The following is a 26,462-nucleotide window of genomic DNA, read 5'->3' on the forward strand; positions in this document are numbered from 1 at the left end:
TTCGTCGGTAACCACCTCTTTTGGGCGTCCACTGCGTTCACCGTCCTCCGTGCTCCGTGCTCATTTCACCACGCTTGAATTTTGCATACCAATCAATTATTGTTGATTTCCCTGGGGCAGAGTCCGGAAACCCAAGTTTTTGCGTCCACCGTATTTTTTTCCCTTCAGAAAACAGTATTTTATCAAAAAACGAAATTCCTTTTTTTCCATTTTTTTTCACAATAACAAAAGATGCTTCACAAAAGACGCTCTATCTCACAAACTAATTGACTTACAGACGTCAAATTTTGCCACGAATCATTTGAAGGTTGGTACTATATAAAAATAATATGCATCTGATACTAGCGACGCCATCTATGTGTCAGACCGATAACTTATCAGCCAACCTGTTAAGTGAAATCGCTCTATATGGAGGCCTTACCAAATGGACCGATAAAACTAAATCATATACACTTTGTTATGGGTTTAAAATGCCAGTATATTTTCAATTTGTGGCAAATCGGATAAAAACTATAATTTCTAGAAACCCTAGGAGTTAATTCGGGAGTTCGGTGTAATGGGGGCTATTCCAAAACATGGAAGGATACACACAGTATTCAGCACATCTAATTGTAATTGTAGAATCTAGACCAATTTCAGGCAAATTGGGTAAAACTACGGATTCTAGAAGCCCAAAAAGTAAAATCGGGAGATCGATCTATATGGGGGCTATATCAAAACATGGACCGATACTCACCATTTTCGGCACATCTCTTTATTTTCCTAGAATACCTCTACATTTCCAATTTCAATCAAATTGGATAAAAAATACGGATTCTAGAACCCCAAGAAGAAAAATCGGGAGATCGGTTTATATAGGGGCTATATCAAAACATGGTCCGATAATCACCATTTTCGGCACACCTATTTATGGTCCAAGAATACCCCTAGATTTCCAATTTCAGGCAAATTAGATAAAAACTAAGGATTCTAGAAGCCCAAGAAGTAAAATCGGGGGATCGGTTTATATGGATGCTATATCAAAACATGGTCCGATAATCACCATTTTCGGCACACCAATTTGGGGTCTTAAAATACCTGTAGTTTTTCAATTACAGGCAAATCGGATAGAAAATACACTTTATAGAAGCCCAAGAAGCAAAATCGGGAAATCGGTCCCCAAATCGGAAGGTCGGTTTATATGGGGACTATATCAAAACTTGAACCGATATAGCCCATCTTCGAACTTGACCTGCCTACAAACAGAACACGAATCTGTGCGAAATTTCAGGACGATAGCTCCATTATTGAAGGCTGTAGCGTGATTACAACAGACAGACGGACACACACAAAAAAAAATTTTTTTCTGATTCAATCACGAAATCAATTGATCCAATTAATTTTTTAATTGAAATGTCTTCAATCACAGAAATGATAATATCAATTAAAAAATTAATTGACAGTCAATTAAAAAATTAATTGATCCAATTAAAAAATTAATTGACATTATTAATTTGTGCACACAAAAAAATTTTTTCTGATTCAATCACCAAATTAATTGATCCAATTAATTTTTTAATTGAAATGTCTTCAATCACGAAAATGATAGTATCAATCACAGTTTTAATTGGGCATAGAAAAAATTCTTGATTAAAAAATTAATTGATTTTTTCAGCAAATATCAATCAATTTTTTAATTGATTCAATTAAAAATTTAATTGATGTTGATTGCAAAACTCAATTAATTTATTAATTAAAAAAGGTAACTATTTGTAATTACTTTCTGAATTGGCTTAGAGTTTTTATTTGGATTAACAAATGATTGAAATACATTTTTAATTAAAAATTAAAAAATAAGCACTTTTTTAACTGAATTAGTCTTCCGAATTTGATTAAAAATTTAATTGTATCAATTAATTTTTTAATTAAAAATTTTAAAATTTTCAATCATTGACTTAAATAACTTAATGTTTCTATCATGATTAAAAAGTTAATTGTATCAATTAATTTATTAATTGAAAAAATTTTCAACTTGAATTAACTTTTTAATTGGAAATATTTTGGTGATATTTTTTTCTGTGATGTGATTGATTTTTGTTTCAATTAAAAAATTTGTTGAATCAATTAAATTTTTAATTGAATATTTCTTAAAACTCACTTAAGATTTTAATTGGAAAAATTTTCGTGAATTTTTTTTTCTGTGCAGGCGGACATGTTTATATTGTCTTAGAATTTCGCCCTGATCAAGTATATATATATATACTTTATATAGTCGGAAATCGATATTTCGATGTGTTACAAACGGAATGACAAACTTATTATACCCCCGTCACCATTCTATGGTGGTGGGTACACACAAAAAAAAATTTCTGATTCAATCACGAAATTAATTGATCCAATTAATTTTTTAATTGAAATGTCTTCAATCACAGAAATGATAGTATCAAATAAAAAATTTATTGACAGTCAATTAAATTATTAATTGATCCAATTAAAAAATTAATTGATACTACTAATATGTGTGATTGATTTTTATTTCAATTAAAAATTTTGTTGAATCAATTAAATTTTTAATTGAATATTTTTTAAAACTCCATTAAGATTTTAATGGGATAAGTTTTCGTGAATTTGTTTTCTGTGTATAAAAACTTAAAAAAAAATTAAATTAATAAACTTTCTGTGTAGTTAAAATAAAAACCATTTTTGAGAAGACATTTTTACACATTTTTTGCTGGGCACTTAATTTGATTTATCTTAATTTCTATTCTACAAAATTTTATATAACCTAGTTTAGATACACACAAAAAAATTGCACGAAAATTTTTCCAATTAAAATTTTAATTGAGTTTTAAAAAATATTCAATTAAAAATTTAATTGATTCAACAATTTTTTTAATTGAAACAAAAATCAATCACAAAAATAATAGTATCAATTAATTTTTTAATTGGATCAATTAACTTTTTAATTGACCTTCAATTAATTTTTTAATTGATACTATCATTTCTGTGATTGAAGACATTTCAATTAAAAATTAATTGGATCAATTAATTTCGTGATCGAATCAGAAAAAAAAATTTTTGTGTGTATACGAAATTCACATTAATTCATTTTGAATCATTGAAGTAAACTTAAATGTGACTCTTTTGAAAGATTACAAAATTTACATTTAAATCTCCATTGTAAATTAGATTGCAAATATTTCGATACACGCAATTGCAAATTTATATAGGGAAAGTACAGAGTTAGTGTAGTCAATGAAGCCCTTTTCCATAACATTCAACAATAATATATTTTGATTATAAAACATTTGTCAACCGAAGTAACCCCAAGCAACAATGCAAAATCGGACAGTAAAAAACATGTAAATACTTTCAATTTTAACAGGAAATTGAACGGCATAACAATAAAGAGAAATAATTTCCATCGATGATTTACTTTTTCCAATGAATGGAAAAATATTCATTTGACATGCAATCTTTCGAAATAGAGCATCATTTATCCATTTGTCCGTCCGTCCGTCCACCCATCCATCCATTCAATCGTTTGTATTCAATGAATAGAGGCAACAATATTCATTCGACGAGGTAATCTTTCCAACATCCCAAACGTCTTGCATTGCATTAAACGATCCGTTAATAGATTCACAACAAAATAATAAAGTCAACAATAAAAACAAACCGCTTTTGTTGTTTACGATTTGCGAGGAAATTTACACAGTGAATTTTTATGTTTATTTTAGAGATATGCAAGACTCCGTTGTAGATTTGCGAACTCAAAATGAAATGATTTTTTGGAAAATATTTTTAAAACGAAAAAAAAAACTAAATAAATTCGTAAAACTTTAATTTTAATATGAAGCATTACACTAAACATTAGTTGTAACAAGTTGGCTGATAAGTCCCCGGTCTAACAAAGAAAAACACTTTTTTTTTTGTCAAAATTCGTTTTTATTATTCAACATAGTTCCCTTCAAGAGTGATACAACGATTATAACGACCTTCCAATTTGTTGATACCATTTTGGTAGTACTACTTCGGTTTTGCCTCAAAATAGGCCTCAGTTTCGGCGATCACCTCTTCATTGCAGCCAAATTTTTTCCCTGCGAGCATCCTTTTGAGGTCTGAGAACAAGAAAAACTCGCTGGGGGCCAGATCTGGAGAATACGGTGGGTGGGGAAGCAATTCGAAGCCCAACTCATGAATTTTTGCCATCGTTCTCAATGACATGTGGTACGGTCCGTTGTCTTGGTGGAACAACACTTTTTTCTTTTTCATATGTGGCCGTTTTGCCTCGATTTCGACCTTCAAACGCTCCAATAACGCCATATAATAGTCACTGTTGATGGTTTTTCCCTTCTCAAGACACTCGATAAAAATTATTCCATGCGCATCCCGAAAAAAAGAGGCCATTACTTTGCCAGCGGACTTTTGTGTCTTTCCACGCTTCGGAGACGGTTCACCGGTCGCTGTCCACTCAGCCGACTGTCGATTGGACTCAGGTGTGTAGTGATGGAGCCATCTTTCATCCATTGTCACTTATCGACGGAAAAATTCGGGTGTATTACGAGTTAACAGCTGCAAACACCGCTCAGAATCACCAACACGTTGTTGTTTTTGGTCAAATGTGAGCTCGCGCGGCACCCATTTTGCACAGAGCTTCCGCATATCCAAATATTGATGAATGATATGACCAACACGTTTCTTTGATATCTTTAAGGGCTCTGCTATCTCGATCAACTTCATTTTATGGTCATTCAAAATCATTTTGTGGATTTTTTTGATGTTTTCGTCGGTAACCACCTCTTTCGGGCGTCCACTGCGTTCACCGTCCTTCGTGATCATTTCACCACGCTTGAATTTTGCATACCAATCAATTATTGTTGATTTCCCTGGGGCAGAGTCCGGAAACTCATTATCAAGCCAAGTTTTTTTGCTTCCACCGTATTTTTCCCCTTCAGAAAACAGTATTTTATCAAAACACGAAATTCCTTTTTTTTATTTTTTCACAATAACAAAAGTTGCTTCACAAAAGACGCTCTATCTCACAAACTAATTGACTTACAGACGTCAAATTTTGACACGAATCATTTTAAGGTTGGTACTATATAAAAATAATATGCATTTAATACTAGCGACGCCATCTATGTGTCAGACCGGGGACTTATCAGCCAACCTGTTAAATGAAGAATTGAAACACAGAGTAGCTGACACGAAGTTTTGCCAATTGTTTCATTTACAGAGCATTATATTGTTTACAAGCCACCAAAAGTATTTGTACCTGATTTTACAAAAATATTCAATTTTAAAAAATATTCAATTAAAAATTTAATTGATTCAACAAATTTTTTAATTGAAATAAAAATCAATCACACAAATTAATAGTATCAATTAAATATTTAATTGCATCAATTAATTTTTTAATTGACTGTCAATTAATTTTTTAATTGATACTATCAATTCTGTGATTGAAGACATTTCAATTAAAAAATTAATTGGATCAATTAATTTCGTAATTGAATCAGAAAAAAAATTTTTTGTGTGTATCTAAAATGAAGGTTGTATTTGCACTGAAAAAAGCATGTCCATTTCCAAAGGTATTGTCTTTACACTAAAGATTTTGGTATTGATTACGAGGCTAAGAAGCGGAGAATGGAAGTAAGGATATTTTTAAGATACAATTAAAAATGTGAGTTTAGCGCACTTGTTTTTAGGAAACAAATTTTAATTTATTGATGTACAATTTTTTTCTTCTTGTCCCTTGTTAACGAAAACATAAATATCCACATTTGTACTTGACTTCAAGTAGAAATCGGGCTATGTTTCAAGTAAAAAATTTTAATATAAAGTATTGCAAAACACCTCCTATATTTGAACGTTTGATTGATTTGTAGTAAAGATACAAAAAAAAATCAACTAATTTGAATTATTTTTGATTGAAAATTTTTCAAAACTATTAGAGCCAAGTTGACCTTAGTCAAACAAAAATTTCTTGCATGGAAGGACGCGTAGTTTTAAGTCAAATCACTTATCTATAAAGACAAAACGACTTAATTGAAATGTTTAGCGTCTTTTGGACAATGAAAAAATGAAGAAATGTGTCGTCTCATTTGTATTTTAAGGGTATCACATCTTTGACCTCACGACAATATTTTTTTCAGTGTTTGTTATTATGTGCACATTTTTTTGTAATGTATTAAAATAGAAAAACAAATTTTGGATCCGGATATAATTTTTTCCCCAGTGCAGTTTTTGAATAAATTTTCACACCACTGTAAATCTGCAAAATGTAAACATTTATTTTACAACCGAAAGCCAGCATAGTAAACATTTTTCTTTTCACGGAAAAAGTTTAACTTTTCCTTTAACATCCATCATATACAACTTCATGAAGCTATTGAAAAGAAAATCAAACAACGACGAATAACATAACTATGGATGTGCCAATGACAATTTTATTTGTTAGGTTAACAACGAATTTTAAATACTTTACACACTTACAAAAAAATGTGATTTCTTAATTAAAATAAAAAAAAAAAAACTTTAAAACAAAAAAAAATAAATAAATAAAAAAAAATTTTCTTAATTTCAAAAAAAAAAAAAAAAAAAAAAACTTTAAAACAAAAAAAAATAAAAAGTAAATTTTTTCCTATATTGGAAGCTTTTTTATCTAAAGATCTAAAAATTCAATATGTCAGTTAAAGGCTATTTCTTTAAATAAAAAAATGGTTTTCTTTACTTTAAGGAAATTCGATACATTTTAGAGGCAGATTTTTTCTAGAGACGTAGAACTTTAGTTCACTTTTGCAAACGTTAGGCAAGAGGGCAGCTTTTCCTCCCAGCCAGATATTAAAAAAATCTGGTACCCTATATTAAACCCAACAAAAAAAGCGTTGCCAAAAAAGTAGTGAAAATGTTCTTTTTGGATCCGGAAGTGGTGCAAAATTGACACAGAAGCGATGAATTTAACATGGGCTTGTCATAGGACGGAAGTCATCCATTTCAACAGCCGTGTCACTGAATTTGCAACACTTCTCCAGGTGTGATCCGAATTTAATGTTTTTAATGTAAATTAAAAAATTCTGTGATATTTTATCAAGTAAATAATTTTTATAATTTTTTATAATTTTTAATGGATTCTAACGCTTGTCGGAAACGTTTGACCTCAAATAATTTCAAAAATTCAAAAATTTTCAGATTGGATTTAGCATTTTTGTCGACAAAATGTAAATAATTTGTACCATTTTGTGAATTCTTACTCTGTTTTTAACCTATTTGAAACAAAAAAAAGTTAAAATTATCCATTAAAAGTATGAAAAAAACAAATTATAAAAAATCGAATTAAAAGAACTTCCTGGGTAGTTAAAATAAAGAACATCGTTGGGAGTGCATCTTCTGGAAGTGCTTTTAAAGTTGTGCCTTTGGAAGAACTTTCAAATTTTTTTGCTGAGAATTTAACAGCCTCCTCCCAAGTCCACAGAAAAAAATTCAAGAACATTTTTCCAATCAAAGTCTTAATTACGTTTCAAAATATACCCAATTAAAATTTTAATAAAGTGTGATACGGTCAAAATTTGGTCAAGGGAAAACGCGTGTAAATCGGTGAAATCGTTTATTTAAAAAATCAAATTAAATTTCTTTTTCAAGTTCAATTAGTATAAAATTCAGGAAAAATATTCAGTTAGGCTTTCGCTTTTCCAAATCCGAATTGCCGGGCCTCACGCTTGACACCTGCCATCAGATTTTGTACAGCCACCTTGTCCACCTTCTTCGCCGCAGAAAGCCAGTTTGTCTTGAACTGCTGCTCGTCCTTAGCAGCTTTTTTGGTCTTCTTTAGGTTCCGCTTAACAATAGCCCAGTATTTCTCAATTGGGCGGAGCTCTGGCGTGCTGGGAGGGTTCTTGTCCTTGGGAACCACCTGCACGTTGTTGGCGGCGTACCACTCCATGGCCTTTTTACCGTAATGGCAAGATGCCAAATCCGACCAAAACAGTACGGAACAACCGTGTTTCTTCAGGAAAGACAGCAGACGTTTATTCAAACATTCTTTCACGTAAATTTCTTGGTTGACAGTCCCGGAAGCTATGAAAATGCTGCTTTTCAAGCCACAGGTACAGATGGCTTGCCAAACCAGATATTTCTTTGCGAACTTTGACAGTTTTATGTGCTTGAAAATATCTGCTACCTTTCCCCTTCCTTTTGCCGTATAAAACTCCTGTCCCGGAAGCTGCTTGTAGTCGGCTTTGACGTAGGTTTCGTCGTCCATTACCACGCAGTCAAACTTCGTCAGCATCGTCGTGTACAGCCTCCGGGATCGCGCTTTGGCCGTCGTATTTTGTTTATAATCGCGATTTGGAGTCAATACCTTCTTGTAAGTCGATAGTCCGGCTCGTTTTTTGGCTCGATGCATGGTTGTAGACGATACACTCAGCTTATTTGTGGCATCTCGGAGAGAGAGAGGTTAGGGTTTCACTTGAAACTACCGGCAACTCTCTTTGTCGTCTCAGTGGCTTCCGGTTTTCGATTTCCCCCCGATCCAGACTTCCTGGCTGTCGACAAACGTTCCCCAAAAACTTTAATTACATTTGTAACGGTTGATTTGGCAACTTTTAGCGATTTTGCCAGATTTGCGTGCGAGTAGCTCGGATTTTCGCGATGCGCGAGCAAAATTTTGATACGCTGCTCTTCTTGCTTGGACGGCATTTTGACAACTGAAGAGTGAATTCCAAAATCAAAATAGGAGAAACATTCTACACACACACACCTTCAAAATGAGGGGTGTTCAGGTTTTTTAAATGCAAAATTGAAAGAAATACGTCAAGTTTTTATATTTTTATCAAGTCTTATCACATAATGGATGGAAAAGATCCAATTAATTAATTGATAATAATTTTATATTTCTAAATTAATTAATTAAGAAAAGTAACCATGAAAAACAGCTGGGTTTCAGCTTGAAAAATGAACATAGTACTCAGTTTTAGTAATAACATATGGGAAACATTTAAACCTGAAGCAATTTTAAGGAAACTTCGCAAAAATTTATTTGATTTATCGCTCGATATATATGTATTAGAAGTTTAGGAAAATTAGAGTCATTTTTACAACTTTTCGACTAAGCAGTGGCGATTTAACAAGGAAAATGTTGGTATTTTGATCATTTTTGTCGAAATCAGAAAAACATATATATGGGAGATATATCTAAATCTGAACCGATGTCAACCAAATTTGGCACGCATAGCTACAATGCTAATTCTACTCCCTGTGCAAAATTTCAACTAAATCGGAGTTAAAAATTGGCCTCTGTGGTCATATGAGTGTAAATCGGGCGAAAGCTATATATGGGAGCTATATCTAAATCTGAACCGATTTCAACCAAATTTGGCTCGCATAGCAACAATGCTAATTCTACTCCCTGTGCAAAATTTCAACTAAATCGGAGCAAAAAATTGGCCTCTGTGGTCATATGAGTGTAAATCGGCCGAAAGCTATATATTGGAGCTCTATCTAAATCTGAACCGATTTCAACCAAATTTGGCACGCATAGCTACAATGCTAATTCTACTCTATGTGCAAAATTTCAACTAAATCGGAGCAAAAAATTGGCCTCTGTGGTCATATGAGTGTAAATCGGGCGAAAGCTATATATGGGAGCTATATATAGATCTGAACCGATTTCAACCAAATTTGGCACGCACAGCTACAATGCTCCCTGTGCAAAATTTCAACCAAATTGGGGTAAAACTCTGGCTTCTGGAACCGTATTAGTCCATATCGGGCGAAAGATATATGGGAGCTATATCTAAATCTGTACCGATTTCAATAAAATTTGGCACACTTGACTATAGTACTAATTGTTCTTCTTGTGCAAAATTTTAAGCAAAGTAGGGTAAAACTCTGGCTTCTGGGGCCATATAAGTCCATATCGGGCGAAATATATATGGGAGCTATATCTAAATCTGAACCGATTTCTTCCAAAATCAATAGGGTTCTATTCTGAGCCAAAACACATACTTGTGTCAAATTTGAAATTTATTGGACTAAAACTGCGGCCTAGACTTTGATTACAAAAATGTGTTCACAAAAATGTGTGTTGCAAACATATGCACTAACTTATAATACCCTGTTCCACAGTGTGCCGCAGGGTATAAAAATTCGGCTGCCTTGATATTTTTAAGAAGCTACTTAAAACGATAAAGTACAAAAGGATTAACACAAGTGTACAGAAAGAACGAAATTGTTTCATAAAAAGTAAAATGTCTTTTCTTACAAAATACGAACAATTTGAAAGAACTTTTCTTAGTAAAAAGTACGAAATATTTCGTAATTTTAATGAAAAGTTTCTTTGGTTGTAAAACAATGACAAACTTTGTACTTTTAATGAAATATTTCGTTATTTTTATGAATAGAATTCTTTCGGTGTGCAACACAATCGCTTATATTTTGCAAATTTTGCAATTTCGTAAATGTTGCACTTTTTATTAGAATCGAAATCGCCATTAACCTATTTGATCCAATTAGAATGTATTATACAAAGACATAATAAAAATCATTCTAGATTTCCAAATTATTGTTATTAAACTATCTTGCGCCATAATGTAGGGTAGCATTCGTGTAGAAAAATGAAATTCAAGTCATCTATGAATGAGCACCATTAATCATAATTCATTTTGCCAATCGAGTTGTACACAAAGTATAGTGGTGAAAAAACGTCGTACATCCCTCATGCTCAATGGAACTAAACACCATACACCATACAAAACTACCCGGCTAATGATGTTTAAATTACGAAAACGTTAAGGAAGCTTACCATGAAGCCTAAGAATATGGCAAATAAGTTTACTACTCCCAATACTAACAACTGCTAGAGAAGGAAAACTTATTGTAGTTCTTCCATTGACTTGACTGGGATGCATGGTTGAATATTGTAGCTGGCGGCTGATAGGCTAACTTACTAAGTGTCTGGGTGGTTCTTAGTTAAAACATAGAGAGTAAAAACTAACTTCATAAAAAAAGAACGAAGCAAACAAAAATGAAAATCAAGACAAACTAATGAGGCAACATTCAAAACAGCGCCAGCACCATCACCAGCAGCAGCTAGTCATCCAGTCAAAGCAGCAACAACCAACTAAGAAGAGTAGTCTCGATGGTTGCTTGTAGTAAACGACCCAATTAACTACTGACCCAGTGCCGGCATGAAAACAGCACAAAAAGATCTTCTTGCAGCTCACTTAGTTTTGTGTTAAGGAAAGCAAAATACAAAAAAATGAAACGAAACGAAACTTTAAGAAGAAGATTCAGTCAAAGGAAAGAGAGTTTGTTTGCTTGTTTGTTCTTTGGTTTTATTTTAGCAACACCGGCTGGAGTTTGATGTTTGACTTTGTGTCTAGAAGATGGTTAACGTAATGGTAACTTTGACAGACAGAAGAATATCTGCAAAGATAAACACGAATCATAGACCATCATCAACACCTGAGTAGTTCTTCATGGAGAGTATTCTAACCATGATTACTTGATTACTTAAAGGAGATTCATTACAATGCTCTACGACACAACGTAAACATAATTTCTTCATACTAGGGAAGAATTTTCGTAATGAAAATTTTATCGAAAAACTTACAGTGAGGCTTATATGTATTGGAACAAACTTCAAGTTTTAATCATTTCAAAACCGCTCGTTTGACAGCTGGCAGATTTAATTCAGTGACACTATTGTTTACAAGCTTACGAAAGCATTTTGATCTATTGCATTCAGAAATAATAATAATAATTTTGAATAATTTTGAAAACTTGATTTTGGAAGCTTGAAAGCTGAACACATTCTTACTATACATGCCAAATTTGTTCAAACTCGGTTCAGATTTAGATATAGCTCCCATGCTCCCGCTATTAGCAAAAATGGCCAAATTATCCATATTTTCCTTCCCACTGCTAAGTCGAAAATTTTAAAAATTACTCTTATACCTATAATACATATCTGTCGACCCATAAATGCCCATTTTCTCTAAAAAAATGCTTTAGATTTAAATATTTCCCATATTTTTATACCCGCGCCACACTGTGGGACAGGGTATTATAAGTTGCAACATACAGAAGGAGACGAGATAGACATACGGTTGTAACGGAACGAAATACATTTTTGTATTGTATTCGTCCGAACATAGATTTATTTGATTGTGCCTCCTGTTGTTTAATGTATGTGTGTCTTTTATGGCCACATACCCACTGTCCTACTCTCCACATACCCACTGTTATTCAATGAAGTCTGGGTGTGTATGGGAAAAATAATTTATGTGGCAATCTGACTATGAGAAACATTTACTTTTGCTTGCTATGAGCATAATTCTCGTCTACGTTGTGGCGGTGGGAGAATATAAACTCGGTGTTTTTGGATAACGAGAAGGAGTCCCGACAGCCGAAGGGTATTGAACACGACGAGTGGCACGACCGCAGTCAGTTCACACTAAGCGACAGGAACTCTACCACCGCACTAAGTGTTTCGGTATTTAGCTAGCTTCCGCACTAATAGCTTCGGTTATTAGCTTGCTTCCGCACTAATTGTTTCGGTAATTAGATTGCTTCCGCACTAATTGTTTCGGCAATTAGCTTGCTTCCGCACTAATCGTTTCACCGACAATTAGCTTGCTTCCGCACTAATAGCTTCGGCTATTAGCTTGCTTCCGCACTAGTTATTTCGGCAATTAGCTTGCTTCCGCACTAATCGTTTCACCGACGATTAGCTTTCTTCCGCACTAATCGTTTCACCGACAATTAGCTTGCTTCCGCACTAAAAGCTTCGGCTATTAGCTTGCTTCCGCACTAGTAGCTTCGGCTATTAGCTTCCTTCCGCACTAATAGCTCCGGCTATAAGCTTGCTTCCGCACTAGTAGCTTCGGCTATTAGCTTGCTTCCGCACTAATCGTTTCACCGACGGTTAGCTTGCTTCCGCACTAATAGCTTCGGCTATTAGCTTGCTTCCGCACTAGTAGCTTTGGCTATTAGCTTGCTTCCGCACTAATCGTTTCCCGACGATTATCTTGCTTCCGCACTAATAGCTTCGGCTATTAGCTTGCTTGCTTCCACTAGTAGTTTCACAGGTAGTTTGTAGTTTTGTTACTAACCTAACAACGAATCAACACCGAATCACCACATCACCCGGATTGTCAACATTATTACTATCAACGTTGAATCGCCGCATCACCCGAATCATCAACGTTTCGCCGCATCACCCGAATCATCAACATACCGCCGCATCACCCGAATCATCGGCCAACCATCGACAGCCGACCAAACTAACATAACCGACTCATCGACACCGGACAGCCACCGACGGGTGACCAGCAAACCACTGAGCGATGAGCGGCACGTGTTAACGTCGTTTAATCGGGCTCAAATTTTGGCTATCCCAATATCTGGAAAGGGGATTCGTTTTGTGGGGTTAAGGCGAACAAGATTCCGAAATTTTTTTTTGCCCCATATAAGTTGCGGTCATTCTATTGGACACAATAGACGGTTTTTATTGTGGTCAACATGCACTCGGTTTGGCTCGTCACTGTATGTTTCGACCGATATTTACTTATATGACACCAGAAGCCAGAATTGCAGCCTAGTTTGCTTGAAATTTTGCACAAGGAGTACAATTGATAGTGTCGTCAAGTGTGCCGAATTTGGTTCAGATTTAGATATAGCTCCCATATATATCCTTCGCCCGATTTAAACTCATATAACCACAGAGACCAAAGTTTTACTCTGATTTACGTGAAACTTTGCATAGGGAGTAGAATTAACATTGTAGCTATGCATACCAAATTTGGTTGAAATCGGTTCAGAGTTAGATATAGCTCCCATATATATGTGTTTTCTGGCCAAAATACAAACATCATGCTTCTGAAATCGCCACTGCTAAATCGAAAACTTGTAAAAATGTCTCAAATTCCCTATAATTCTAATACACACCTATCGTGCGATCAGAGAATGAAGCCCACCCATTTTTGTCGGCGAAGGCTGACACTTTTTTTGTTGTCTCTGGTGGCGGCGGCTTGACGATATAAATTTGTCTGTTCGGCGGTGGACAATTATCCATTATAAAATCAATTTGAATTTATCCGAATAGTAATGAGATTAGTTGTACAATCAATCTTACAATCACATTTATATTTCATTCAAATTTTCTGAGGTAAATTTTTGCAAAATTATTATAGCAACTTGATATGATGGATTGGGTGGAAAGTTAAACATTTCGACAAAACATACAAAAAAATTATTAATAATTTTCTTTTATGATTTAAATAAATATTTTTGATTAATTGGCGGCTAATTTTGAGTCGAGGTGAGTCGACATATTCGGCGGCAGCTCCGACTGGCAAAAACTGTTCGGCGGCAGCAAAAATCGGAGGCGCGACTCGGCGGTTTCATCCTCTGCATCCGATAAATTATAAATGCGCTTTTGCGAAGATTCTAAAAAATTGCGTCAGATTTAAATGTTTCCCATATTTTTATACCCACCACCATAGAATGGTGACGGGGGTATAAGTTTGTCATTCCGTTTGTAACACATCGAAATATCGATTTCCGAATATATAAAGTATATATATTCTTGATCAGGGAGAAATTCTAAGACGATATAACGATGTCCGTCTGTCTGTTGTAATCACGCTACAGGCTTCAATAATGAAGCAATCGTGCTGAAATTTTGCACAAACTCGTCTTTTGTCTGCAGGCAGGTCAAGTTCGAAGGTGGGCTATATCGGTCAAGGATTTGATATAGTCCCCACATAAACCGACCTGCCGATTATAGAAATCGTAGTTTTTATCCAATTTGCCTGAAATTTGAAATCTAGAGGTATTTTATGGCCATAAAGAGGTGTGCCAAAAATGGTGAATATCCGTCCATGTTTTGGTATAGCCCCCATATAGACCGATCTCCCGATTTTACTTCTTGGGCTTCTAGAATCCGCAGTTTTTATTCAATTTACCTGAAATTGGAAATCTAGAGGTATTGTAGGACCACAAACACGTGTGCCGAAAATTGTGAGTATCGGTCCATGTTTTGGTATGGTCCCCATATAAAACGACCTCCCGATTTGGGGTCTTGGGCTTACAGAAACCGTAGTTTTTATCCAATTTGTCTGAAATGGGAAATCTAGAGGTATTTTAGGCCATAAAGAGGTGTGCCGAAAATGGTGAGTATCGGTCCATATTTTGGTATAGCCCCCATATAGACCGATTTCCCGATTTTACTTCTTGGGCTTCTACAATCGGAAGTTTTTATCCTATTTGCCTGAAATTGGAAATCTAGAGGTATTTTCGGGTCATAAAGAGGAGTGCCGAAAACGGTGAGTATCGGTCCATATTTTAGTATAGCCCCCATAAGAACGATGTCCCGATTTAACTCCTTGGGGTTCTAGAAACCGTAGTTTTTATCTGATTTGCCTGAAATTGTAAATATTCTGGTATTTTAGGCTCACAAAAACGTGTATCGGATTAAGTTTTTATCGGTCCATTTGGTAATGCCTCCATATAGAACGACTTCACTTCTTGAGGGTGTAGAAGGCGCACTGATCATGAAAATTGCTTGAAACTCAATGTAAAATTTCCAGATTTTACTTCTACAGAATTAATATTTCAAATCAAGACGTTATTTTATAATTTTCTTGCACACTTACAAGAGATGTTAATGATTTCTCTAAAACTCAAACAAAAATGGTTCTTATAAATCCAGAATCTGATATAGTCCTCATAGGTGAAATCTTTAAATTTATCTTCGGGAGGTGTCCTCAAGTCCTCAAGCCCTCCTGAAATTTCAAAGGAAACCCTAATATTTGGTTCATGGTGGTGGGTATTTAATATTCGGCCCGGCCGAACTTAGTGCTGTATATACTTGTTTTCACTAACATTGTGTTCCCCCCTATGACATAACCGACTTAAATTTTAATTCTATAGATTTTGTAGAAGACTAACAAATTTTGTCATGATCGAGTCCGATTTAAATGTATGTATATGGGACAAAAACCTTTATATATAGCACCCAACAAATTTGAAGAATTTGAGATGGTATCGAAAATGTGGATCTACAAAGTGATGCAGGGTATATATAATGAATGGTGCACCACGAAATTAGTGGTGCACTCATACTGCATACTGAGTGACAATTTTTTAGAATGCACTGTAGATTTTATTTCATCCATGAAAATTAAAATGTGTCTATTGCCGCCTCTTTGTTTTTCTCTGTAGACTAAAACAATGCTTGTGGTGTTAAGAGATGTGTTTTGAAAGCAAAACCATTTAAGTGGTCGTTTAAGATGTTTATCATAACTGCAAAGAATGAGAGAGTGCCAAGCTAACAGACGGACAAACTACACAGAAAATATTCTCTAGTAAAAAATTATTTATTCAGTCTTTGGTTGCAGTTATTATGGTCGTTAATAGAGGGAAGGAAGTTCGACTTGCGGTACAAAATGCTGAGAACTTTATGTGGCTTCGTTGAAGAGACAAAGCATAGTCGTTGAAACTGTCTCAAATAAACAAAAACAAATGGTGTTAATATTTTTTCTTTTATACTAAAATAAATACCGGTAAAATAGTGGAGTGGAGCCACAGTAGGCAAAATGAAAACAGACCACCACATGTGGTTCAAACGAACAAACAGTAACTACAAATCCAAATTAGATGAAGCGAACTCTTTAATGGCGCTTTTTTTAGCACCTCTCAAACATAATCATCTTTTATTGTAAAAACTTCAAGTTACAAGCATTTGGTGTTCCAATCTATTATTCTTCGTCGACAGTTAAACGTCTTTTGTTTTGTGAATAACATTTCTTTGTCATGAAATCAGGCCTAAGTTTCTATAACAAATTAAATATAAAAGAAATATTTATATTGAAAGAGGTCCCAAACAAATTGAGTAGTCCCAATGTTTTGTACCTCTCAAATACTCTCATTACCCAATAATCTTAGAGGTAAATTTTTTTTCAAAACTAGGTAAACTAATAAATGGATCGTATATAACAAACTCTTTACCAAAAGCTTCTATGTCATTAGCTTTAAAAATACCATATGTCTTGAAAATAATGACTAAACATTTTTTAATACATTTTAGCTATATACTTAATTTATGTTACAAAAAGCATCGATTTTAAGAACGATTTCAGTAATACTGAAGATTTATTTCCGATTGTTTAAAATAAACTCGCCTCAATTCAATGGAAAGATGCTCATTTCAAAGCCCAATCTCCTAACTCTAAGAAAAAAGACCTTCATGGAAAAGTTTATCCTCTTTTAGAGGAGCAAGACTAATGTCTGCAAGATGATGACAAGAATTTCTGCAAAAGAAAATTAGCATGATTTCAACGGAATGACGGGCATTGCTAGATCAACTCAGAATTTAACCACGATCAATAATAAAAAACAGTTTTCCAACAAGACTTGAATCTCCCACCAGAGAACGGCTGCGATCTACCGCAACCTACCAGTGTATTTAGTAAACACCAATATTTGCAATCTTAAAACACCAATTGGTAAAAAAAAAAAATTCAACCACCAATATCCAATGCAACCGACGACTGTCGGTGTTTGTTAGTATGAGTGTTGGTCTCTCGAAAACACCGTAGTAAAGCAATCACACAAATTCGTTACCCATATCTCAGCAGTTTGGTATTCTCTTATTTGGTAGTCTCTCAATTCTCTTGAGCTAATGCCAACTGTTGGTAATTGTGGTTGTTGAGTGCAATCACACTTAAGTACCACACTCGTTTTTTTTACCGAGCGTTGTTACGATGTCGATTGGTTTAAGTTTGCAAGACACTGCATACGAACATTGTTATAACAGGTTGGCTGATAAGTCCCCGGTCTAACAAAGAAAACCACATTTTTTTGTCAAAATTCGTTTTTATTATTCAACATAGTTCCCTTCAAGAGCGATACAACGATTATAACGACCTTCCAATTTTTTGATACCATTTTGGTAGTACTCCTTCGGTTTTGCCTCAAAATAGGTCTCAGTTTGGGCCATCAACTCTTCATTGCAGCCAAATTTTTTTCCTTGTGAGCATCCTTTTGAGGTCTGAGGACAAAAAAAGTCGCTGGGGGCCAGATCTGGAGAATACGGTGGGTGGGGAAGCAATTCGAAGCCCAATTCATGAATTTTTGCCATCGTTCTCAGTGACTTGTGGCACGGTGCGTTGTCTTGGTGGAACAACACTTTTTTCTTCTTCATATGGGGCCGTTTTGCCGCGATTTCGACCTTCAAACGCTCCAATAACGTCATTTAATAGTCACTGTTGATGGTTTTCCCTTCTCAAGATAATCGATAAAAATTATTCCATGCGCATCCCAAAAACCAGAGGCCATTACTTTGCCAGCGCACTTTTCCACGCTTCGAAGACGGTTCAACGGTCGCTGTCCACTCAGCCGACTGTCGATTGGACTCAGGAGTGTAGTGATGGAGCCATGTTTCATCCATTGTCACATATCGACGGAAAAACTCGGGTGTATTACGAGTTAACAGCTGCAGAATCATCAACACGTTGTTGTTTTTGGTCAAATGTGAGCTCGCGCGGACCCATTTTGCACAGAGCTTCCGCATATCCAAATATTGATGAATGATATGACCAACACGTTCCTTTGTATCTTTAAGGCCTCTGCTATCTCGATCAACTTCATTTTACTGTCATTCAAAATCATTTTGTGGATTTTTTTTTTTTTGATGTTTTCGTCGGTAACCACCTCTTTCGGACGTCCACTGCATTCACCGTCCTCCGTGCTCATTTCACCACGCTTGAATTTTGCATACCAATCAATTATTGTTGATTTCCCTGGGACAGAGTCCGGAAACTCATTATCAAGCCACGTTTTTGCATCCACCGTATTTTTTCCCTTCAGAAAACAGTATTTTATCAAAACACGAAATTCCTTTTTTTCCATTTTTTTCACAATAACAAAAGTTGCTTCACAAAAGACGCTCTATCTCACAAACTAATTGACTTACAGACGTCAAATTTTGACACGAATCATTTGAAGGTTGGTACTATATAAAAAAAAAATTGCATTTAATACTAGCGACGCCATCTATGTGTCAGACCGGTGACTTATCAGCCAACCTGTTATGTTACAGAAGCGATTTTTTTGTTAGGGTGAAAGCTTGGATTTCGATCAATGGCTTTCATATTTCGGATAATTTACGAGGATGTCGTGTTTTTCATCCCCCTTTTTTGGACGCAATGCACCACCGTCAGTATCACGGTAACAAACCATGGTACGAGAATAAGAGATTTACAGTGAAACCTCTCAAACATGGACACTATGAAAAGCTGACTGACACCTTTCAATAGTGAAGTGCTTTCGAGATACGTTTGCTATATTATCACATTAGAATTAACCTCTCATAAGTGGACACCTCCCAAGTATGGACACAATTTAGGCGACCATGGGTGATCCACTGAGAATCTGAGATATTTCACTTTATTCACAATTAAATGCTAGAAGGCTCTAACGCCACTAATAGCCACTTGTAGTTTTCCAGCTTGAATTTCACCACGAATAACTTTATTATCTGAATGAAATAGATCAAAATGCTTTTGTAAGGTTGTAGACAAGCTTCGTTCGTCTGTCAGCTGTCAGACGAACGAATTACAAATGATAGCAACTTTAAGTTGGTTGCAAGACATATCAGCCACACTGTATAACTGAACCTATTTGGTTGGCATTTTCTGGGTGGTCTTATAATCAACCGATTTACTGGAACTCTGGAGGAGACATCGATTAAATTTTTGAGGTAAAAATAGTGCGACTCATAAATTGGTACCCCAATCTATAAATAGAAATTTGCGCGTGAAACCCCAGGTTAGTCGAAGGCGACTGGTTCAAAATTGTTAAAAGTCGACTGTCGAATTTCCCAAAATTCAAAAATTAATCTTTCCTAAATTTTTAAAATCTCGAAAAGTCCACAATTCGTTGTGGTGCTCATGTATTGTACATTAATTTGTGTCGACCCTGCGTGGTTCCCGAAATAAACGCTTAAGAAGCACTGTTAAAGAAAATCAATGAAAGAAAATTTAATGTGCATAACCACGTCAGTTGAGAATACTCGTAAAGTGATAAGGCAAGGTAAGGTAAGCCAAATGTATTTCGAGTTTTTCGTTTTGTCGGTAAGCATTCAGAGAAAATGTGGTTAACGCATAGCGAATGAAGTCATTAATGCATGTTAATGATCTGTTCAAATTAAAATGTTAATTAGTAGTCACTGAGGGGAGGCAAAATGTGATAGTAAAAAAGTTAACCCATTAAAGATAATGAACAACAAATTGATGAACTACATTTGTCGTAAAGCAATTGCCAGAAATACGATAATCTCGAACTACTACTACAAAAAAAATGTATGTCTTATCACTGGCTAATGCATGGGACCTTTTTTTAAAGGCTACCTCCTTTTATGAAAGAAAACATTGAATGTAGAAAAAGTTTAATTTAAATGTTTTTATAAATCATCAAAATAGGGTGAGAAAATTTTATATCAATAGAGTAACACCAAATAATAAAAAAAACAAAAGGGTAAAAATATTGTAGCTCTTGTGACTGCTTATATGAATCCTAATATCAACTGTCATAATTTACTGCTCGAATAAAGAAATTTTATTGAATGGGCGTATCATTCTGTCATTATTATTAATGGATAGCCTATAATTCGAATCACTTCAGATTTCCAAATGTTTGATGGGACCATTTAGAAAAACAAAAATAAAAGATGGTTGGTATATAATTATAGTGTAGAAAGAAATATATTCCATTAGTAAAGAGATGTTGGATAATTACCGGTTTATTGCAAAATACAATCGATAAATCAAATAATCGAAATAAAATTAACGATTGATGTTCCACTATAAACAAATCTATTATTTGAAATAGATTTTGAATACACAAAAAAATACGCCTTGTTAAATTTTGATAAAAATATTTATCAAGAAAATTATTCAAAATTTGATAAAGTTGTACATTGGTAATTTGAATTTCTTTATAGATTTTGTATTCGATAAAAAAAAAGTTGGGATATCAACGACGAAATGTACGAGGATTTTATCAATAATATTTGAAAATACTTTCTGATACTCAATTAGTTGGTCTATAAAAAAATATCTACATACATACATACATCTGCAACAAAACAAAACGTTTGGAAAACGTGTAACAAAAACGTTTTTCTCTTGTTAGATTTTTTTCTTTAATTTCTTCGAAATTTTTAAACTTTTATCACAAAAAAAACAAATCTATTATTTGAAATAGATTTTGAATACACAAAAAAAAAATACGCCTTGTTAAATTTTGATAAAAATATTTATCAAGAAAATTATTCAAAATTTGATAAAGTTGTACATTGGTAATTTGAATTTCTTTATAGATTTTGTATTCGATAAAAAAAGTTGGGATATCAACGGCGAAATATATGAGGATTTTATCAATAATATTTGAAAATACTTTCTGATACTCAATTAGTTGGTCTATAACAAAAAATATCTACATACATAAATCTGCACGCAAAAAAAAACGTTTGGAAAACGTGTAACGAAAACGTTTTTCTCTTGTTAGATTTTTTTCTTTAATTTCTTCGAAATTTTTAAACTTTTATCACAAAAAAAAATTCGTTTGTTAATTTTGTTTTTCAATAAAAAAAATATTATTTTTGAACCAACAACACAGTCCATTTCGTTTATATCAAGCACTGGTCTTTTGGGACTTTAAGTCTTTAATACGAGGCGGTTCGGAAGCTTCTTAGCCTATCAATCAAAGAGAATAAAGGGTGGTCAATATAAACTTGACGCATTTCTTTAAATTTTGCATTTAAAAAACCTGAACACCCCTCATTTTGAAGGTGTGTGTGTGTGTAGAATGTTGCTCCTATTTTGATTTTGGATTTCACTCTTCAGTTGTCAAAATGCCGTCCAAGCAAGAAGAGCAGCGTATCAAAATTTTGCTCGCGCATCGCGAAAATCCGAGCTACCCGCACGCAAAGCTGGCAAAATCGCTAAAAGTTGCCAAATCAACCGTTACAAATGTAATTAAAGTGTTTGGGGAACGTTTGTCGACAGCCAGGAAGTCTGGATCGGGGGGAAATCGAAAATCGGAAGCCGCTGAGACGACAAAGAGAGTTGCCGGTAGTTTCAAGCGAAACCCTAACCTCTATCTCCGAGATGCCGCAAATAAGTTGGGTGTATCGTCTACAACCGTGCATCGAGCCAAAAAACGAGCCGGACTATCGACTTACAAGAAGGTAGTGACTCCAAATCGCGATGATAAACAAAATACGACAGCCAAAGCGCGATCCCGGAGGCTGTACACGACGATGCTGACGAAGTTTGACTGCGTGGTAATGGACGACGAAACCTACGTCAAAGCCGACTACAAGCAGCTTCCGGGACAGGAGTTTTATACGGCAAAAGGAAGGGGAAAGGTAGCAGATATTTTCAAGCACATAAAACTGTCAAAGTTCGCAAAGAAATATCTGGTTTGGCAAGCCATCAGTACCTGTGGCTTGAAAAGCAGCATTTTCATAGCTTCCGGGACTGTCAACCAAGAAATTTACGTGAAAGAGTGTTTGAATAAACGCCTGCTGCCTTTCCTGAAGAAACACGGTTGTTCCGTACTGTTTTGGCCGGATTTGGCATCTTGCCATTACGGTAAAAAGGCCATGGAGTGATACGCCGCCAATAACGTGCAGGTGGTTCCCAAGGACAAGAACCCTCCCAACACGCCAGAGCTCCGCCCAATTGAGAAATACTGGGCTATTGTCAAGCGGAACCTAAAGAAGACTAAAAAAACTGCTAAGGACTAGCAGCAGTTCAAGGCAAACTAGCTTTCTGCGGCGAAGAAGGTGGACAAGGTGGCTGTACAAAATCTGATGGCAGGTGTCAAGCGTGAGGCCCGGCAATTCGGATTTGGAAAAGCAAAAGCCTAACTGAATATTTTTCCTGAATTTTATACTAATTGAACTTGAAAAAGAAATGTAATTTGATTTTTTAAATAAACGATTTCACCGATTTACATGCGTTTTCCCTTGACGAAATTTTGACCGTATCACCCTTTATGCAATGAAGACAAAAAATATTTCTTTGAAAAATCGAATATAATATCGATGTCTACATTCCAAAGTACGCTAAGTCTAAAAAGTGAATTTTACAGGAAACAAGTTCAAAGTTTCTTTTTTGAAATTTCTTAAAACCCGTATAACATAGAAATTCCCTTTTTCGGTCTTAAATCATATTTTTAATAATTTTTTTATTTTATATTTTTTTATGTACGAACTCAAAATAGTGATAATAGAACAGGGCTAAAAATGACTTAGACCATTTCAGACCGAACAAAGCTTTTTGCCCTTTTTGGATTGGACATTTTTTAAAACTTTAGTCACAGGCTAAGTACAATATTAACCATAACGTTTGATAGAAATGTCCAATAAATTTGAACTTTTGATAGGATACAATTCACATCAATCCGAATAAAAAACAGAGAACTCCATCAAAACATGCTAAGTCGACTTAGCGTTCTCTGGAATGAGGGCATCGATATTTACTATTATTTTGATTGAATAAAATTGAACAGTTGCAATTCCGATATATAAAAGTTAACCTTAATGCAATACACCAAAAAAAAACTTTGAAAATAATAACTCCCACAAAATCTAAGATTCTAAAGCAAACTTTTCCCAAATATAACAGTTGTCATATAATCTTTACTTAATGTTATTATAAATATATGGTAATTTATTTTCTGTTTCTGTTTGCATAATGAATTGTACTAATAAAATATGCACAAATTTTTGATAATTAAATGTACCCATTAAAAGTAAAACGTTTCTGAATGGAAACATTTTTTTATTTTAATGTTATTTTAATGGTTATTAAAATAGAAGATTTGTTTAACTCTGACCTCCAAATACAATTTTTTTCTCACAATATAATATCGAATGAAAAAAAAAAGTTTACTAATTGACGTCTACATTTTTCGATGATTTTATGTTAATCTTTTGTATAAAAAATAATTTAAACGGAATAGAAAATTAAATATTTAAATATGAAATAAAATTATATAAATTAAAAAATATTTTTGCATATGGAGAGAACTCCTACACCCTCAAAAAAATCGCTTCTGTAACATATACCCCAAACACATTTTGCTTCAAGCATATATATTTTCAGGATTGGTCCAAACAAAATATTGTTTGTATTATTCAAACGTATTATGTTTCACCTTAGGGCATACACTGGTAGAAAAAAATTTGAATGAAATTTTCTTTTTGGGGATATATTAAGGCGCCAATTGGTTAAACGAATTTTGACAAAAAAATGTATTTTTCTTTGTTAGACCGGGGACTTATCAGCCAACCTGTTATGAATTTTTGGTTTATATTAATTCGTTTTATCAATTTAGAAAATTGAATTAGAAAAGAAACTCAATTTTGGTTCTCATTTTTGCTCACGATGCAAATTATGGCATCTTGAAATAAGCCGTAGTCAAAATGACGAAGGATGACGTTGGTGTACAAAAAATAAGGATGACTTTCCAAGGTTCAAGTTGATTACATATTAATGTCTAGATTCTGATATATTAAACGAAGGTAATAAGCTTTGGTTCAAAGAAAACTTGTTTGAATGTAACCTAAGGTGTATGTTAAATGTCAAATTGTTACATGTTAATTAAAAAATTTCACTTTTTTTGAGAAAGAAAAGTTAACACAATTCAAGAAAAAGATTCTAATTATCACTCAAACAACTTTTCCTTTTAGCATCTTCCCACAAACGATATACTGTGATGGCATAGAAAACCCATAGATATTACAACTATACAAAACAAACAATAAATAATAAATAAAAAAAATAATCATAAAACTAAATAATAAAATAAAATAAATCAACAGCACCAACAAACACAAACTCGATGAAAGGAAAATAAGTCGACAAATAAAAAAAACACAAAATAAAACTCCAAAGTGAATTCCGGTCACGTATATGACGGTAGCCTCATACCTACAAATCTAACTTACAAGTCACGACCGATCACAGCTCCACCACCACCTCCTCCAACAACAACTTGAAGAAATGAAGTGTGAATTTAAGAAAAAATAAAAGCTAAAAAACTATATAAATATTTTATTTTATATTAAATCAGGTATATAATTCCCACGCACAAGACGAGACGAAATAAGAAACTTGAAAAATGTCAGCTAAAATAAAATCAACAGAGGAAAACCTAAAGATAGACAAATGGACCGACGAAACATCAGACAGATGGATTCCCACTACAAAACAATCTCACAAATAAAATGACAAAAAATTAACAACGACGACAAGACGATAAAGAAAAACTTTAACAACAAAATCTAATGAATGACTAACGAAAACATGTTGAGGTAGTCTGAGAGGACAAATAAATAATCGGTCATACGAATTGGACGGATAGTCGAATTAAGGTTAAATAAATTTAAAAAACTGTAGTTTTAGTTTTTTCCCCTTCACAAAACTTGAACAGTTATTTGACATTTTTCTACTACTTTTTAATCAATTTTTTGTTGTTCTGTTTTACTAATTTTTGTATTACTATCTAATATATGTCTATGGCAGATAACCCCAGTTGATAAATAATATTTATGGTTATTCAATTTAGACAATATGAGAAAAAAAAACGAGATAGAGAATTTTCAATATAAGGTTGTAATGAAGGTAACAGGAAACGGAAACTAATCAATTTGTTGAGACATTTCTCAATTGCATTGATACACGGATGAAAAAGACTGTTTTTCATATGTTTGGCTATAAACATTATATGTTTGGAACACAAATTTTTAAACACAATATTTTTGAGTGCAAGCATATAATGTTCATAAACTAGTATAACATGTTTGGGACATATATGTTAATATGTTAGAACATATTATGTTTGGGACATAAAATGTTTGTAAATATAATATGCTTGGATGCAAACATATATTAATTTAGAAATAGCCTATAAACATATATGTGTTTAGTAGCTTGGAGCGCTATTTAACAGGGAGCGATATTGAATTAAGTTGGTGGTTGTTGCTTGTTATTACAAAATTAACATTTTATTTTTCCTTGGGCAATTGATCAGCTACTTCTTTGATCCTTACAAACTGTGTGGTCCGCTGTTCGAATCCCCGTCCGGCAAAAGGTAAAATTAAAATAAATACAAAAATCATACAATTGAATAATTTCTTCTACAATGTTTGTATTACAGAAAAAGGTGCTAAGAAATAAAAGATCTCGTGGAAGTGAAAAAGATGTGGGGGAATATACAATTAGGCAGAAACAAAATTTTGAGCATTCAGGTCGAAAACCTATGTTGTTAGCACCTATATTACCTGTTTATTTTCATAATTCATTATGATTGTAAATATATAAATAAATAAATAAAATTTTGAGCACAATATTGTTTGGGAGTTTTTTTTTAAGCATATAATATTTTTGGGTGCAAAATGCTTCCAA

The 26,462-nt window shown here is 33.9% G+C and overlaps 1 protein-coding gene across 2 annotated transcripts in view; it reads right to left on the bottom strand.

Moving 5' to 3' along the window:
• The window catches only part of twin (CCR4-NOT transcription complex subunit 6-like twin), a 224,521-nt gene that overhangs the window by 122,759 nt on the left and 75,300 nt on the right, over positions 1 to 26,462 (bottom strand). The window lies entirely within an intron of this gene.

This window comes from Haematobia irritans, chromosome 1, assembly GCF_050003625.1.
Source record: "Haematobia irritans isolate KBUSLIRL chromosome 1, ASM5000362v1, whole genome shotgun sequence".
NCBI classification, from domain to species: Eukaryota; Metazoa; Arthropoda; class Insecta; order Diptera; family Muscidae; genus Haematobia; species Haematobia irritans.